This window comes from Cuculus canorus, chromosome 3, assembly GCF_017976375.1.
Source record: "Cuculus canorus isolate bCucCan1 chromosome 3, bCucCan1.pri, whole genome shotgun sequence".
NCBI classification, from domain to species: Eukaryota; Metazoa; Chordata; class Aves; order Cuculiformes; family Cuculidae; genus Cuculus; species Cuculus canorus.
In genome coordinates this window covers 70,105,365-70,121,675 of record NC_071403.1, presented here as the reverse complement: position 1 = coordinate 70,121,675, position 16,311 = coordinate 70,105,365, and positions in this window count along the sequence as shown.

Here is a 16,311-nt window from a genome sequence, read left to right as displayed (position 1 = left end):
GGGGAAACGATTTAAATTTTTCTCCTGGGGACCGCGCTGAAATTGGAATTTTTTAAAAATCACGAAAAACAATGGTTAAAATTTGGACAAAACCCAGCAGGCAAGTGTGGTTTTAGGAGAGAGAAAAGGATAAATGCAGCCGGCAGCTGCTGTGCCAAGCGTGCAAGGGGATTTTTAGAAGTTGATTTAAAATTATTTTGTTTATTCCATGCCGTGAGTGTCAGCCGGGATGGCGTTTGGAATGGGGAAGGAGGTGTCTGAGCGCTATGGGCTGCAGGGTGGAAACAGCCGGGCTCCAAAAAACCTGTGCCCTCGGCTGGACGGCGTCTGCGGGCTCTATACATATATTTAGGCATTTATCTATAGGTAGGTATATATCTATAGGTATAGGGGATGCGGAAATGTAGCCAGCGGGGCTTGCACGGCTCTGTCTGGCATGAGAGCATCCCATGCAGTTTGGGACGTGGAAGGGTGTGTGTGCGCGCGTCTCAAAATGGGGAGACTGGGCTGGGCTGCACCCTTGGGTTTTGGAAGGCAAGACCTGGTCCGAAGGGAGCGGCTGCTCTGGGAACTGGGGGGGAGAGGAGCCCTGAGATCCCGGAGACATCCCGGGGAGGCACCGCCGCTGAGCGCAGCCGCCTCCCCCCGCTCTCCCCGCCCAGGTTTTGGTGGGGGGAAGGGGGCCTTGGGGATGGAGGGGGGCGTAGGTGCCTCTGACCCCTTTGCCTCCTCCCGATCTGATCCAAACGGAGCAAGGAGGCAACCCCCGAACATCAAGTCCTGGTGGAGTGCTGCTCCTGGGGAAATTATTCTGGGTCGTTCTCCACATGAAATATCCAGGACCATCTTTGTACCTCCTTGCACTTCTGCACATGGACATGTGTCGGGACATTCCAGCCCACAGGAAACTGTAGGCAGCTGACCCCACAGCTTCGGGTGATAGGACCAGCGGGATACTCGCCCCTCCGGCCGCCAGCCCAGGGACAGTGTACACAGGAAGGTGTCAGAGCTGGAGGGGGTCCTGCTTGGGCTCCCACCCCCCCAACTTATCAAAGTCTCTTGTCACACCCTAAGAGACACTTTGCTAAACAAACGTCACATCTGTTTACAAGACAGCAGTGGTCCTAAAATGCCACCACCCACTCTTCTAATCCCCCCCCACATTGAGAAGGCCAGGTACTACCTCTTGGGAGAAGGATGTCCAAAGAACATGATATGGTTCAGTTATGCTTCAGGGACATTTCAAAATCATTTTAGTCTGCCCTCTCCACCTCCAAATATTATGTTATTGCTTTTTCTTTCTTTTTCTTACCCCCCCTCCCCCCCCAGTGGTAATACATACAAATTACTTCCTCCGGGACAAAGCTGTGGGTGCAGAGGTGCATGGAGCAGCACTTTGCACTCTGAAGCAGCAGGACAGAGGAGAAGCTGAGCGTCGGGAGTCAGTTTTGGGGTGATTTGGGGAGACACAGGATCCTAAGCCCACCCAGAATCAGGATCTTCAGGGAAACCGGGGCCGCAGTGTGTGAACATTTTTGCTTTTGCATGGTGCCACTCCAGTCTGTGACACCATGTGTGCATTGCAGTTCTCTGCTGCAGGGTACAGAGATGCCCCAGAGTAGACACTGAAAATGTGAAGTGTATCAATGTGCTGCATTCCTGTTCAGCTCTGTTGCCAAAATCAAGTGAATTGAGCCTATAATATCAGGGCTCTGCATTTCCCAATCCAGGATCCTCTCAGTTGGTGGAGAGCTGAAAAATACCAGCACAGAGTGGGAGAGGGGCTGCGCTGCTGTCACCAGTAACATCATGAATGGCTGCGCGGGAACCTACAGATGCACATCTTGAGTGGATGGAGGGATCCCTGGGATGACTGGGTGAACATCGTCTCTAGGGATGGGGAGACCCCACATGAGGTGAATGGGTGCATATCCCCACCAGGGTTCCTGTGGCCCACTGTCATCGCTGTCCAGAAGCATGGTGTTATTGTCATTCCTGCAGTGCTTTGGCGTAGTGACAATAAAACCATGTTTGTGGAGCTCTTGCAGTACTCTGTAACCACACTGCAGTGAAATTGCCTCCCTGGCTCTTGGGTACCAGCTGGCAGCTCAGGCCCACGCACAGCCCTTCATGTCCAGCAGTAATGGCTGTGGTGATGGAAAACCCTTTCCTGTGTTGAAGAGGCTGGAGAAGCCTCCTGCATTAGGCAGAAGGCTGAGCTGCCTGAAAATACGTGGCCTGGAGTGCTGGCAGTGCAGAACCTCAGTTTGTATAACTAACCATCTATCCCTTTGTCCCTCTATCCATGTATCTACATGTCCTTGTATCCATTCCATATATCCATCTATTCATCTGGGCATATATCCATGTATCTACGTAGCTTCCTAGTTATTCCTATGTCTATTTACCTATTTGTACCCATCCACTTGCCAAAACACCTATTTATTTTTCTCTTTATATCTATCCATTTGTCTCTTTATCTCTCACTTATGTGTCTGCCTATGCCTACTCGCTATATGTCCTTATCTGTCACTGTATCTTTATGTGTGAATGCATTTGTGTATCCCTCCCTGTGGATGTCTCTCGTGGGTCTGTCCATTGAGCTTCAATCCGTATGGCTGTCAGTACAACCTCAATTATGGAGCTACCTTTGTCCCCAGGCCCACGAGGCTCCTTACAGCCCCTGACAAGTGGCGCTGCCTGTACCCCCCTAGATCCATGGCTGCCTGGACCCTTGGGGATGCCGGTCTCCCAGACCCACAGGGGCAGTTCGTGCCCCTGACAAGCGATGCTGCTGCTACCCCAGACCGATCACTGCCCAGATCCGCGTGTCTGCCTGCACCCACGAGGCTGGCTGCACCCTGGCTTACAGGGCTGCCTGTACCCCGTATTTGCTGGGACTGCTTTTGCCTGGACCCATAGTCCTGCCTGCATCTCAGATCCATGGGGATGCCTGCTCCTGACCCAGCACACCGTGTAGCTGCCTGGATCCCAAAACAACCGATCTCCCTACAGCCCGGACTGATGGGGCTCCCTGTACCTCAGACCCTTGGAGCTGCCTGCAACTCTGACTTGAGGGGCTGACTGCTTGCATCCAGGACTGAGCCACGCTGAGCCATCGGCGGTGCCGTCGGGGCGGCGAGGCTGTGGCTGTCAGACCCTATTGATGAGGTGTGGGGTGATGGTGGGGAGAGGCGGCCGCCAGCTCTGCTCCAGACTCCATGGCGCTGGGGTCAGTGCCCCAGCCAACCCTGCCGCCGCTGGGAAGGGAAGGGCTGGACCAGGAGGGGATGCCCCTGCTCCCACTCGAACATCACAGACAGGGCACTGGGCTGCGGGAACTGCATTGGTGGGGAGCTGAGTTGGGATATGATGAGAAAGGGCCAAACCTGACTCAAATCCTCCTCTCCTAGGCAGGACATGTGGTGTCAGGCTGGAGGCTTTGTCACTGATGTCCTTCTGGGCTGAGAAAAACAATTCTCCCTCTGCACTGACACATCAGAGGGTTGCATAGATTTGAATTAATCTACCTATTCTGGACAGGAAAAAAAAATACAAAGAGAAACAAAAGTGAAACAACAAAGCCCAATTTTCATACTGGTGCTCAGTGCTCCAACTGCCAGATCCATGTTAAATGCTCTTACATGAGCAGAGGACAAGCAGGGTTTCGTGTGCAGACAAGTACCGTCAGGGCCAAGTGGTAATGAAGAAGGTTGGTTTGACTTCGGACCAGTTTGCCAGTCAAAACCCACAAAATATTGACAGTTTTAAAAATGGAAAATTTGGACAAAAGCCACAAAAACATCTAGTCTTTTTCAATGAGGAAAATACCCCTCTGGCTCAGGATGAGTGTGTGATCAGATGTTGACAGTGTCTTCCAGCAAGGAAGAGTGGAGGCAGCTGGAAGCTTTCTGGGAAAACCTCCTCTCTTCACCTGACTCTGTCACAGATGAGTTCCCTGAGCTTGGAACATCAGGCTGAAACCCAGCAATGCTCACACAGCCTCCCCAAACCCTCTGGCCTCAGCTCTGTAAAGTAAAGGAGGACCTAAAGTCCTGCAGCAATGGACGATCTAGAAGCCTTGGACATTCCGAGAAGTGTTAGGACAATCATACATGGGAAAGACTCATTCAGTGCTGGGGATGTTCAGGATCAGAAGCTGGATTAGCAGAGCCGGTGCTGATAAAGGGTCATTAATTTCCAAGCATTGCCAGGACTCCTTTGGATTAAATCTAGTTTACAGGTGAACTTCAGGGAGTGCAGGGATAGGATGAAGGGTAATAGTTTTAAACTGAAAAAAGGGAGATTTAGATTAGATATTAGGAAGACATTTCTTTCCTGTGAGGGTGGTGAGGCCCTGGCCCAGGTTGCCCAGAGAAGTTGTGGATGCCCCATCCCTGGAGGTGTTAAAGACCAGGAGGGATGAGGCTTTGAGCAACCTGATCCAGTGGTAATTGTCTCTGCCTGTGGCAGGGGTGTTGGAACTGGATGATCTTTAAGGTTCCTTCAAATCAAAACCACTCTAAGATTCTACACAACAGTTTCTGGAGTTGAGGCACCATCTTAGGCATTTTCTTATTTCCTAATTATTGGTCCTTGAAATATCCCAGAAATATTCCACCCAAACTCCACTCAGAGCACTCCTCGCACTGCTGTTCTCCAGCCAAGAGAACACTGCAGCCTTCCCTAGCTTTGCTCATGGCCGGAGGAATTCAGACTATGCCACTGAGATTCCTATGGCTGCACAAATAAAGATTCCACTTTCCCTTTACCATCAGGAAGAGCCGTTTGGCTCTTCTGCTTCTCCTCTTTTGGGCTTGTACTGCAAAGAAAAGTATTGACAGTGTTAATGTTGCTGATGCTTTTGTGTTATTTGAGACCAGCAGAGCTGATGATCCCTTAAATCTGCTGAAACGGCCTGGCTTTGGCTCTCAGACTCTGCGTGCCACTTCACAATAACCTGGCAGTGCTGTCCAGGATGGAAAATCTTGGGTGAAGGTGACGTTTTGTCATCTGTGGGGAAAAGCAAGAAAATCCAGAGCACGCTGCAACTGTAAAAGGTACTGTAACATGAAAGTTCTTTTTATCATGAAATGATATTGTTATCAATAGGCAAAACTCCAGAAAGAATACTCAACCTTGTTATATCTAATTAACTATCATTCTTAGGTCATTAATCTGGTGTTGATATTGTTAATAAACAGTAATATTTGTTAGGATAGTGCGTAGAGGCGGATGTGCCTCTGATTTTTAATGCATCATGCGAATCAGGAGGAACATTCTCAGTCCTGAGGCTGGCAGCGTTGAAGGGGGAGAGAGACACTTCAAGGCATCTCTTGAGTTTTGAGGTGTTTATTGGAAATAAAAAAAAAAAAAGATGAATTAGATGTGGGAGACACATGGACTTGAATGTCTCTGAAGTTCTAGCTATTACCTGTCAATCAATCCATTGATTTATCTATTGTTCCAGGTGGAAAAATATAGATACGGATTTAGATAAAGCCTGGTGTGCTTGCACATGCAGCTGTTTGAGTTTGTAGCGTACCTGGCTAAATAGACAGTGGTTTGAATAGGTTCATATAGCTCTTGGTTTGCAGGAAAGAGCAGCTGGGGCTCAGGTGCTTGTTGTCCTACCCTGGCCAGGTACCAAGGACTGTAGGGATGCTGTGAGGAGGGTGGTGGGAGGTCCTCATCCACTATTATTGAGGAAACATAGAGTCATAGAATGGTTTGGGTTGGAATGGGCGCTAAACATCACCCAGTTCCAACATCCCCGCCATGGGCAGAGACATCTTCTGCCGGATCAGGATGCTCAAAGCCTCATCAAAGCTGGTCTTGAACACCTCCAGGGATGGGGCATCCATGACTTCTCTGGGCAACCTGTGCCGGTGCCTCACCACCCTCACAGGAAAAAAGTCTTCCTAATATCTAATTTCAATCTCCCCTCTTTCATCTTAAAACCATTACCCCCTATCCTATCCCTGCACTCCCTGACAAAGGGCCCCTTCCCAGCTTTCCTGTCAGCCCCCTTTAAGTACTGGAAAGCTGCTATAAGAAAATGAAACCTCTGCTTGAGTTCAACAATTGAACTGAATCCTGCGCCTGCTGTTGGAGTCTTTCGCTATAACCAGTCCAAGATGGATGTCAAGACGTTGAAGTCAGACTCTTCAGTGGTGCTCAGTGACAGGGCAAGCAGCAATGGCCACAAACTGGAGCACGGGAAATTCCACCTGAACATAAGGAAAAAATTCTTTACTGCCAGCATGATGGAGCTCTGGAAGAGGCTGCCCAGAGAGGTTGAAGAGTCTCCTTCTCTGGAGATATTCAAACCCTCCTGTATGCATTCCTGTTCAACCTGCTGTAAGTGAATCTGCCTTAGCAGGGAGGTTGTAGTGGATATCTTGAGAGGTCTCTTCCAAACCAGACCATTCTGGGACTCTGAGATTTCTTTGGCTTAATATTTTTGCTAGTAATGTAGAAATGGTAATAATGGAGGAGCAGGAGTGTAGGGGTAGGGTGTACCTTTTGTTAGACCAGCTGACATTTTTTGGGGAAAAATGGAGCCACCACCTTCTTTCAAGTAGAGCAGGGTTCCCTGACCTTTCAGAGTTCCTGGGCAGAGGTAGAGATCTTCCTTTGGTCTCCCATCTAGCTGGCCATCATCTCCGTGCTTGACTCTAAGGAGGATAATGCACTGATGAAAAGATGTGCATTTGACAGCATTTCAAGCAAGAAGGACAAAGCAGACTTTGATTTAGTACATAACAGCAAAGACAACACAGAAGCACGGATCTTCATGTGGGCTGGAAAAATGTATGTCACTGCAGTGTCACCCTCGGTGGTACCAAAAAGGCTAAATGAAGAGTGGCTCCTGCACTCCACAAAAATACCTCCAAAAGAGAGAGCTGATCTTGGGCTTGCTTCTGTCTATCAGCTGCAGCTCCCTGGGAGTCACTCCTTGGGCATGTGAGAGCAAAACAGGCTGGATCACATATTCTTCTTTTTCATTTTTGTATTTATTTTTTTATAAAGGATTCTTGGGCACTTTAAAAAGCTTACCAAGCTAAGCCTCAGAACAACACTGAGAGGTAGGTAGATCTTATTATCTGGGAAGGCAAGGGAAAGGATGATTAAAAGGCTTTTGGGGGATAGCAGATCCAACACAGGACCCATCTCTCACAGAGCACTCAGTCCCATGCCTTAACACAGGATTATGCATTTTTGGCAGAACAGCTGTGAAGTCTCACTGTAATGAGACAGTGAGACTGTAATGATACCAGTGGGACATCAGAGGCACTGGAGTATATTCCAGTTGTTAAGACCCAAAGATACCCAAACAATGAAGGAGAAATGGCTGTATGGACCCAGCGAGGGCTCTTCTGCAAAATATATACTTTTGATTTACTGTCATCTTTTGACATGCAAAAAGGACAGTTTTTAGCACCTTTCAATACAGACTGCAGTACAACTGCAAGTCTGATGTTCACTCCAGAACAAAACACATCGGAAGTAGAACTGTTTAGGAAATGCATTTTTTGGTTCAGTGGAAAATCCTCCCAAGATCAAGAAAAATGTCATTTGTGTTTCATCTAGAAGAGGCAGAAATACAAAATCAGAAGCCTGGAAGGTTAGTAGAATCACATAACCCTAGAATGGTCTGGGTTGGGAGGGACCATGAAGCTCATCCAACTCCAACCTCCCCTGCAGTAAGCAGGGACATCTTCAGATCAGGTTGCTCAGAGCCCCATCCAGCCTGACATCCCCCTGTTTTTCCAGGGGTGGAACATCAAACACCTCCCCGGGCAACCTGTGCAAGTGTTTCACCACCTTCAGTGTAAAAATTTCTTCCTAGTATCTGGTCTAAAGCTCTCCTCTTTTAGGTTAAAGCCATTCCTCCTTGTCCTATTGCTATGGGCCCCACTAAAAAGTTTCTTCCAGCCTTTCTTAGCAGCCCCGTTCAAGTGTTGAAAGGCCACAACAGTCTCCTTAGAGTCTTGCCTTCTCCAGGCTGAACAGCATGGTTTTACTTCTGAATCAACAAAGCTCCAAAGTGTAATAGATGTGTTCATGTTTTTTAAAGAATTATAATTGAATTTCACTTTCACTTTTGGGTGTTCCTTTTGATCTGCTTGTTTTAAAGAGATTTGAAGACATTTCTGGGTAAATTGCTGTTTAAACTCAACAAAGAAAGAAAACCTGGGCTTAAACTACTATAAGCAAGAAGTTTAAAGATTTCTAATTGTTTCCAACTATGTTTAGGTTTGAGGTTTTGTTCTTGAATGGACAATGTGATGGGAGCATGAATTCAGATGGGCTTTACAAATTCTAGCTTAAAAATATTGAAATATTTTCTTTAGCTTGCAGAAAAAGAAATTATTACTTCTTTCAAGAATCTTCTTTTTGGGGGGTTCATATAGACAATAAAGAACATTTTCAAAATTCTGTCTTACAGAATCATAGATAGGATCAAGGAGTCACTAAGGTTGGAAAAGGCCTCTAAGCTCATCCAGTCCAACCATCAGCCCAACACTACCGTGCCTACTAAACTATGTCCCCAAGTGCCATGTTTACACACTTTTTGACTCCATCACTTCCCTGGGCAGCCTGTTCCAGTGCTTCAGCACTCTGTCAGTGAAGAAATTTTTCCTAAAACACAACCCAAGCATCTCTTGGAAGCGGTCTTCTTAGAGCATGCCTGGTAGTCTAAAAAGCTGTGGCTGTTAACAACAAATAGTGAGGAAAAACATAGAATGGGCAAAAGACATTATACTTTATGTTGTTGCAGGCAAAGAAAACCCAAATAGACAAATAAAAAAAATCCAACAGGGTCTTTGTTGTTTAACTATTTATTTTCCAAATTTTCATCTTCCATGGAAAATGTTATTAAAAATATCAGAGCCACAGTTCTCTGCCACAAACTTTAGGATAAGAAATACAACTACAATGGGGTTTTTTTGTACCTGTTTGCATTGGATGCACATTTCTATCCTGTTCGCTTGCAGATATTTATCCTGTCCAACTGTTCTTTGAGAAAATGTTAGCATCACATCAGCCCCAGTCTCAAGGTTTTAGGTGAGATGCACTTAGAAGCAGAGGTTTTGCTCTTTTTTTTTGCCCATCTTCATATCCCATTTGCAATAAATGGCAGAGTATTTTTGAGGGCCCCTTTGAACTCTTCCATTTTGCAGTGATTGCTTGCATGAAAGTATCTTTGACCCTTAGCTGTGCGTATCTTCATTCCCACCTTTTGTCTGTCCTTGGGATTTCATTCCGAAGTAGGAGGTGATATGAGTTAATACGCCGTGCAGAGCTGTTCACATCTGATGGAGCCTGGGCGCTGTGCCTATGAGGGAGGTGCTTGGAGAATTGCTCCCATCACCGTCTACTTTCTTCAGACCTTCAAGGCTGTGAGCAAAATTCAGGGGTTGTTTGTAATAATGGAAGATTCCCCCCTTATCTGCTCCTTTCCTCTGCTGTTCAGATACCTCCTGTGGATTGCAAAATGGATGTCCTACTTTCATTCTTGACTGAAAAGGATCAAATCGGGTATGCACATACTACATCTACTCCAGGCAGGAACCATGGCTGAGGTCCAGCTGGTGAAAGCAAGTCAGACCCTTGATCAAGCAAGTCAGATCTGCCAAGGCTGCTCCTTTCCCTTTCTTTAGAGGCCTATAGACTGAAGCTGATGGAGTTCCTTCAAATGTGGAGATCAGGAGATGGTGACAGCTAGCGGCTGTGTGTCCACTGTGCTCTGCTCTTAACTGGGAGGATGATCTCTCTGCTAAGGGTCTCCTGCAATATTTTGAGGCAAAATGTCTCCTGGTTGGTTTAACCACACTGGAGCTGGTGTACAGCCTTAGGGACAAACAAACAGACACATCCCAAACTTTTTGTGGGAATATGCGAAGACCATTTCCATGAGATTGCTCAGCTGTTGCCACTCTGAACTGGAAGCTGGAGTTTTATAGGATGGTGTGGCCAAAACCCAAGTCTGACTGTTATAATTTACTTCATGCTTCTGAGGATGTTGTGGCCAATTCACTCAGCCTTGCTGCAAGCTGCTTGGGAGCCTCTGGGAAAAACATGTGGGCTTTATGTCCCTCCTCTACAGTCACTCCAGAGAGGTGTCTGCTTCTCAAACACAGGAACATTTCGTCAGTTGATGACAATGATTTAGACACCACTTAGAAGCGTCTGAAGTCAGGTAGGTCCAGCTGGGCCTCCAGCTCAGGTTCTCCTGTGAACCAGACTTTGTTTCCTTCCCTTGTATAAAGTTAGCCATCAATGTTAAAGATATAGTGGAGGGTGAGGACATCTTCAGTTGGTGATGGATTTTTTTTCAGAATTCTTGGTCAATCTGACATTTTTCACATTTAAAAAAAAAAAAAAAGAGATTAAAATATATACAGCTTTTCCCTATATTTATCCACTTTTCCTGGTTTCTCTCTTTCCAGCTCTCATTTTGTTCTCTGTACTACTGGTTCAATGCTGCAGCTCAAACTGGAGTCCTCAATGAGCTTTTACTTTTACTTTTTTTTCTTGCTTTGACTCCACCCTATTCTCATCCTGTAAGATAAATCCTGATCTCATCAAGATTTCTGCATGTGCTTATCTTGCTCCATTGACTGGAAGAGGGTTGCTTGGTAAATAAAGTTAAGCAAATGGTCACGTCTTCAAAAGATATCAGGATTTAGATGGAAAAGTGTCTGTGGCTGAGTCTCCTTTATTTAGCTGTCAGCACAATAACGCCCTGACTTGGCCAGTCCTTTACAGAGCTGTTGGAGAAGAAAGATGTCCCAAGGGCTTGGGAAATACTAGCTTCGTTCTCAATTGCCCTGAGACCTTGGAAAGACTACCATACCTCTTTTGCTACATGAGTTGCCCATCTGCTAAAAATAGGAGTAATAAACCCCCATGGAATACAAGTGGTGATTCTTTGGCTGTGATGTGCCCTCCACGTAGTCAGAATCTGAGATGGTATGAGTTGAGGGGACGTTCATTCCACCATTCAGCTTGCAGACAAGGGAGGGACGGATTGACCGAACAAACAGAGATTAAGCTATTGATCAAAACAGTCCTGAATGGGCTTATAGATAGGTCTATCAGTGGCTAGAACCTGGTGCCCTCCCTGCAAAATGTGGAGGGCTGAGGGCTCAGCAGTGCCGCTATGGCGATAAGATGATAACGTTTACCAAAGGAATTATCAGGGTTGGGGACAACATGAGCAAACACTGGGCAGCAGCATCACAGGGAAGGCTTTGGAAGTAATCTGGGTGATGCTGTCTAGCAAGGCAGACCCCCGGAGCCTCTTTCTACAGCCAGGGGTGTTGGGAGGGGATTGGTGACTGCAGCAACCTTAGGTCATGAAAGAATGGAGATACCATGTGGTAGTGTTAAGGTGACAGAACTGAAAAATCAGTGTGCAAAGCAGATGTCTTGGACTCTTTCACTAAATGCACTGAAATAATCAGTTCTCAGCCCAAATTTGTGAAAGTTTGGGCTGGGGAAGTCTGTTGGAAGACAGACTTGGTGTTACCTCCATGTCTGTAACTTTCTTTTTAAAACTGAAACTTTGGGAGTGTGCTGGCCACACAATTGTCCAGATAACTTTTAAACTTACTGGTTAGTTAAGGCCAGGTTTGGCAGAGGGTTGGAGACCTGTAGGTAAGAGCAGGAATAAGAACCTGATGTCAGGATTCACATAAATCCTATTCACAAAATCATACTATTTCATTTCCCACCCCCACCAAATGAAAGGATTCTAACTTTCCCATGAAAAGAAAATCTGTTCTCACAGTGTTATGATTTGAGACAACAAATTTGCACCCATTTTCACTGGGCCTGTAATTAAAACGAGATCCCAGAGCTGAGAGCTGTCAGGCAGCCCCTGCAAAGTTCACACATTTAAATGTTCCCATCAAAGCAAAAAGAATGTCCAGAAACTTGGCAGTAATTGGATCACGAAGTGCAAGCTCCTGTGATTAGATCGGTAGCACTCTGCCAGGATTATACTAAATCAAAAGAAATAATCAGACAGCTAGAAAAAGGAGCAGCTCTTCATTTAAACTTCATTAATTTCCTGTCCACTTGGCAGAACCCACAAATTATACCCTTAAAAATGCAGAGATTACTCTAGAGCTCACAAGCTGTTGCTGCTGTCAGAGAAAACCTTTATCATCCTCATAAAGTGAAAAAGCAAAGTCCGTGCTCCAATCATTCCCCATGCGCCTTGCCTAAAGGAAATATTTAGTTGCCTGCTGTATTTTCTATTCGAGTTGGCAGGTTGCTGCTCTTCTTTACAGGGTTCCTGGGTCAGATGAGGCCCTTCTCTGCTGGGCCAAGCAGTGTCATCCTCCAAGGGCGAGAGAATGGAGATAAAGACATTACCAATGACTGGTCAGAAAGACCCGTGCAGAGTCTGAAGAAATATGGAGAAGTGACTGTATTATTGTGACTGGATAATCTGAGGTTGTTCAAGGGAGTTTCAGAGCTCCCCAGCTTATGCTCTCCTAGATGGAAGGCTTTCAGCCCTGATACTGATCTCAGCAGGACATTTGTGCAGAGGTAAAGGCACACATTTCCTGCTTAAAAATGGATTTTACTAGTAAATTCTGGGCATCCACATGTTTAGCCCTGCTTAGCTCTTGCTGAGGTAATTTTTCACCAATGATCATTTGTTCATGTCTTCATCTAAATCAAGTAAGCCCTGATGTTTTCCTTGTGATGTTACCTCGTTGGAAGCTGGACAGCAGTAACATGAGCCAACCCTTCTGTGCTATGCATCTGTGAAAGCCATATGGCCCACACCTCTGTGACGGTTGGCTTTGAGCTGAATTCCCAGCTAAGCTGTTTTACCCAAGGGTGTAGCCCCACAGATTCACATGGGAGGACTTGAAAAATGGAAGGTTGATGGGGCTGAGCCCACAGTTTGGGAGGTATCACCAAGCAGTGCTGTTGTATAATTTTCTTCTGACAGTGTGCAACTAAGTGCCCAGTCTTAGGAAGACACAGATCATGGCAAAATTTCGTGTTTTATGTGTCTTAGAGGCAGAGCTTCCTGGAGCTTGGGTGGCAAAATACGCGTGGGTGACATAGAATCAGAATCATTAAGGTTAGAAAAGACCTCTAAGATCAAGTCCAACCATCTGCCCAAAACCACCATGCCTACTTGGCATTGGCCAAGGTGCAGGCCATCTGATTCAGCATCACTTTAAAGAGGTTCAAGCCCCGATTAGTACATTGTGGTAGGTAGGTGCAGGGATGCTGCCCTGCTCCTAGGCACCCTAAAGTTGTCTTTACCAGGGTGTGAATTTACGCGGATGTGTGAAGGACTGGGCATCTAAACCTGCCAGAGCAGGAGAGACCAGAAATGTTCTGGGCTACAACTGATATACGTGGAATAACTTCCACAGAAGGATACTGTGGTTTTAACCAGAGTTTTTCAGGACAGCAGCTGAACACACTATAAAGAAGGTATTTTTTAAAACAGAAAATCCCCTAGAATCCCGTCAATTTTGGTTTGAAAGCAAAAAGTAAGGGAGTTGCTGTCAGCAGAAGGTTCATTCATCTTAAAAGAAAAGAAAGACATTCCAGCCAAATTAAATAATAAAAGAGGCGATAAAACCCACCTGCTTTTAAACTCCAGGTTTCTGTTTCTTTTTAAATCACATTGGTGTATTAAAGATATTCAGACCAAGACTTTTTTTTGTGGACATATTAGGCCTGATCTGTATCTGTTTCAAATGGGAAGAGGCACATCATTCTAATCACTGTCATTTTATGATGCTGTGCACCTCTTTTCACTAGCTAATCTCAGAGGAAGCAGATTTCACTCCAGTTTTGCAGTAGGGCAAATCAAAGCAGGAGACTTTCCTAAAGTTCCCCAGGAGGTGAGGGAGCGGGTTGGGAGGACAAGCAGGACTTCGTGCCTCTTCACTGCTCTGGGCATGGTTCAAACCAAGACCTCTTGACTCTCTCAAAGGTGAATCTGCTGATTTCCACTTCCTGAGATTTATTTGCCTTCTGGTCTACAGTCGAACACTGATGGTGCAAAAGGATGGTGAAAAAAAAAGAGAAGTAACAACATATCTAGGGGTTCAGTACCATCTTAGCCTGCCATAGCTGTCCCCCAATGGATGTCCAACCACAGCCACATTTCATCTCTGCCGAAACCTGTTTAGACACTTCTTTATAGGTAGAACTTCACAGTGGCATAATTGCAGCTCAGGCAGTCTGACACAGACCTATATGAATATTGTCCTGTCTGCTTCCCTGTCTCTTCTTATACTTAAAGAGACCTACAGGAAAGCTAGAGAAATGCTCTTTATCGGTGAGTGTAGTGACAGGATGAGGGGTAATGGTTTTAAGCTGAAAGAAGGGAGATTGAGAAGAGATATTAGGAAGAAATTTTTTCCTGTGGTGGTGGTGAGGCACTGGCACAGGTTACCAAGACAAGTTTTTCATGCCTTTTATTCTGATGTGTTCAAGGCCAGGTTGGATGAGTCTCTGAGCAACCTGGTCCAGTGGAATGTGTCCGTCCCCATGGCATGGGAGCTGGAACTGGATAATTTTAAGGTCTCTTCCAAAGTGAACCATGATTCTATGATTTCTTGAAAATCTTGGAAGTAGCAGCTTCTCCTGAGCCCCAGTGTTGAGCATCTGCCCTGAATTTGAAACTGAGACTGCAGTGATTCCCAGCTAACTGTGGAGTAGGGCCCTTATTGGAAGGATGTCTGGGTCCTGCAAGGAAGGAACTTGTTTGTCTGGGGTTTTTTTACTTGATGTTGTCAGGGACAGCAGGATGCTGCAAGGAGGTGAGCTGCAAGAAGCATCAGTTAAGACTATATCTTAAGAACTTGCGTGTGGGCAAAAAGGACAGTAGTTAATTTGCTTTCAGGGGCTCTAACCAACTCTGTGCCTACCTGTGTATTCTTAATTTAGGGAACAGACGTGTAAGACAATAAGAATGCAAACCTAATAAACCCAGCTTGAGTGAGAAGTGCAGCTTTTAGCACAGGTAACTCAGTTATGAAATCTGGGATGCACACACATGAGGTGTGGAGGAGGCTGATGACGCCTTGAGACAAGGGAGAACTTGGAGGTAACCTAGGGAAAGGTATGTGAATAAATCTGGGGCAAGACACTAAACAAAAATCCAGGGATAAAAGAGGTTTCTTAGTTAAGGGCTACCCTAGTTAGGCACAAATATTGTTCTCTCCATGCATGGCGTAAAGGGGATCAGTCACAGTAAGAGTCTTGGCTGTGTTTGGTGCTGGACAAACATATCCCACTCTTCCAAAACTGGCAACCTCTGCAACCAAGATAAAGACTTCGGTGAAGGGAGAGAAAGAGGTGCAAACAAGTAGAGGGACTGGCCCAGGGCTGAACAGTCAGTGGTGGAGTCAGGGAGGGAACTGAGGTCTCTTAGCTCATGCTGGTTGCACCAACCTGTCTCACTAGCCAGAAACAAGTAGTGACAGTAAATAATGAACGAGTTTGGCACTTGCTTCTCCTTTCACAGACACCTTTGAAGGCTCACATGTATGAACGTACCTCAATCTTTTAACAGAAAAGATGGACTCTGCTCCACAAAGGTCACAGTGCAACAAATTCACTGGGCTCTGTAGGAGATTTTGGGACACCTCCCCCCCTCCCCCCAAAAAAACCCCAACCAAACAACATATCCAGCAAAGCAACTTATTTTGTGGCTTTTGCATTGCTATTCCCTTGTATGGTTGGTTGAGAGTGACAGGCTGCTTTTTAACAAATCTTCCTGGCATTTGATGCAAGCCCGGGGGAACGGTGGGAAGGCGAGCTGTAAAATGGTATGTCCTGGCTGTCTCTCAACTCCCAGCCTTTGCCTTGCAGTTAGATAACAGGAAGAGCAGATAAGAGTAAAAGTGGTTCTTTAATTCAGCCAGAATTTCACTTAGTGTGAAGGAAAACGTCTAGTGAGAGAATTAGACTAAGCCAGGAAATAGCCTATTAAATCTCAGCTCTCCTGTGCTAAAAGTATATTTAGCATTTTATATGTATTCATATCTAAACATCTGTATTTCTCTATGCCCCTGTAAAATCCCTGTTTTCTAAGAGTGTGGTGGCGAAAAAATTTTTTTTAACTCATAAATACAAGCCAATTCAACACTGCCTTTTCAATTACATAGGATGGAGGATTTTTTTTTTTGGTTATGTTTCTCCTAATATCAAATATTGTGAGCCTCTGAGGCCACCTGAGGCTGATAGAGCCATGATCTCCACCTGCCAGGGGGTGCCCACCTAACCTGTAGCTAGCTCTGCAGAGATAGGCCT